Source organism: Hydra viridissima, unplaced genomic scaffold (genome assembly GCF_058129835.1).
Source record: "Hydra viridissima isolate aposymbiotic clone 2 unplaced genomic scaffold, HvirCarnegie_v1 scaffold_14, whole genome shotgun sequence".
In the NCBI taxonomy this organism is placed as follows: domain Eukaryota; kingdom Metazoa; phylum Cnidaria; class Hydrozoa; order Anthoathecata; family Hydridae; genus Hydra; species Hydra viridissima.
Window position 1 is genome coordinate 10,158,486 of NW_028324313.1, and position 2,500 is coordinate 10,160,985.

At 37.6% G+C, this 2,500-nt stretch overlaps 1 non-coding gene across 1 annotated transcript in view; it reads left to right on the forward strand.

The window, feature by feature from the left end:
• The first annotated feature begins 2,363 nt into the window (after nt 1-2,363).
• Nucleotides 2,364-2,500, forward strand: part of LOC149879428 (small subunit ribosomal RNA) — a 1,804-nt gene continuing 1,667 nt past the window's right edge. The window contains exon 1 of the ribosomal RNA XR_016447232.1: nt 2,364-2,500. This exon is cut by the window's right edge and continues 1,667 nt beyond it. This is a non-coding gene — a ribosomal RNA (small subunit ribosomal RNA).

The window sequence follows — 2,500 nt, forward strand, 5'->3', positions numbered from 1 at the left end:
TGAGTGAGTGAGTGAGTGAGTGAGTGAGTGAGAGTGAGTGAGTGAGTGAGTGAGTGAGCTAGACATTTAAGAGACTTTTAAAGTGACTTAAGCCCTTTTAAAGTGATATGAAGCTTCTTGAATGTGACTTATTATATATTTTAAAGCGACTTAATGTGTTTCTTTAAATGTGAGTTAAAATTGTTGGTTAAGTCACATCTACCATTCTTAAAATGAAAACTTGTATTTCTTTTTTAAAGAGACCTTTTGCTTCTTAATTAAAGACTTCTTTTTTTTCTAAAAGGGACTGCAATTTTTGAAAGTGACCGAGCCTTTGAAAAAAATAAAAAGTAGGCATTTTTCACTGTGCATCTTTTTAAAATGGATTCAGCGTCTTCTGTAATGAAAACTTCTGTCTTGAAAACAAACAAATGTTTTTGAAATTCATTTTGTAGTGTGGTTTGGAATTTCTGAAATAGATGTGTAGTATTTTTTAAATAGCAGTGAAGTATTTTGTAAAGTCTTCTTTTAATAAGTGGTTTACACTTTTTAAACGTTTTTGAAAATGAATTTGCTTTTTTAAATGATTTTTGCATTTATGTTCAAGAGACAGAGGGTTTTATTTTTTTTTAAGGATACTAGATTTTCCTAGGATACTGGGTATTTTCTTAGGCAGGTGGGTATTTCTTTAACCATTTCATGCGCTGGGTTGTTGTATAACAAAATCAAGCTAAGCTTCCCCAATTCAAATGGTGCATTCTAACCGATTGAAAACAATATTGTTTTATAAATGAGAGTTGAAAAAGGCTGTAGAAAAAGTCTAATTTAACATTTCATAGTACCACTGTCATTTTGTAGATGTTTTTTTATGAGTTATGTTAGTTACAGAAAAATAATTGGTGCATGAAAGAGTTAAGCGGTTGGGTGTTTTCATAACCGACCGAGGATTTTCCTAAGCAGCCGCGTAACTCATTAATCGGCGGGGTATTTGTTAACCGTTAGGGTTAGGGTTAACCGGACAAGAGTTTTTTTTTACCGAACAAGCGTTTCTTTAACCGAACAAGTGTTTTTTCCAGTGAGCAAGTGATTTTTTTTTTAACAGAACAAGTGTTTTTAAACGAACAAGTGCTTTTTTTTTTTTTTTTTTTTACCGAAAGCGGGTTTTTTTAACCGTACCACGGTTTCTTTAACCGAACTAGAGTTTTTTTTAACCGTAAGACGGTTTTTTAACCGAGCAACTATTTTTTTAAGCGAACAAGTGCTTTTTTAACCGAACAAGGGTTTTTTTAACCGTACCACCGTTTCTTTAACTGAACAAGTGTTTTTTTTTAACCGCACAAGCGTTTTTTTTAACCGTTAGGGTTAGGGCTAGGGTTAGGGTTAGGGTTAGGGTTAGGGTTAGGGTTAGGGTTACAGGTTTTTTTTTTTAACAGAACACTTGTAAATTTAACCGCACAAGCGTTTTTTTTTAATCGAGCAAGGCTGAGTATTTTCTAAACCGAGCGAGGAACTTTTTAAGAGTTTTTTTAACCGTTAGGGTTATTTTGTTAGGCGAAAGAACACTTTATTAAACGAACACTTTTTTTAACCGCACGAGCCTTTTTACTATCGAAAGAGGAATTTCTTGAGTTGCCTAGCGATATTTTAACCGAGCATGCATCTTCTTAAGTAACTGAGCATTTTTATAGGCGAACACGTTTTCTTAACTGACTTAGCGTTTTCTACGATTTTTGTGACTTTGCAAATGTTTCTTGGACGTTTTGCAAACAAGTCGGACTCTTTTTAAAAACTTAAACTCTTGTCCCATTAAAAATTGAATGTTCATGGAGAAGACGAGAGCAAACGCAGCACAGCTCTAGCAGTTTGCTGGTAGCTTCTCTGGTGTTGGTGTAAAGCATTAGAAGCGCTCCGTTGTCGCTGTTGAGACGTTTGACAGTGCTTTTTCGGCGGACGGTTCTAGATGCGTTGGTGTCGTGCGGTTTAAGTGACTCGAGAGTCCAGAGGAAGTATTATTCGTCCTCTGCAATTGGCGTTGTGCGTTGTATGGGCTTGCCAGAATGCGTTTAGCGGCGAGAGATCGAATAGATTCTCTTTTCTAGCGTGGTTCAGGTCGATTGTTCCTCGTCGGTGTGAGCTTCGTGTTTACACCGCACCGAGACGTAGTCCCTGTTCCCTGTTAGAATTGCCACTGACGGGCAAACTGAATGAGCGCAGAGAGCTGCACAAGCGTTCGCGTTTGCGACGACTCTGCTGTGCTTCGATGTTAAACACATATCGGTTTACGGACGAATACGGCAAAAACGAAGAGGCGCTCAGGCGCTTTCATCGTTTTGTCCGCTATTTGCCAAAGAGCGACGGCTTTGCCGCGCGCTCTTGACGATAGTTACCTGGTTGATCCTGCCAGTAGTCATATGCTTGTCTCAAAGATTAAGCCATGCATGTCTAAGTATAAGCACTTGTACTGTGAAACTGCGAATGGCTCATTAAATCAGTTATCGTTTATTTGATTGTACTTTACTAC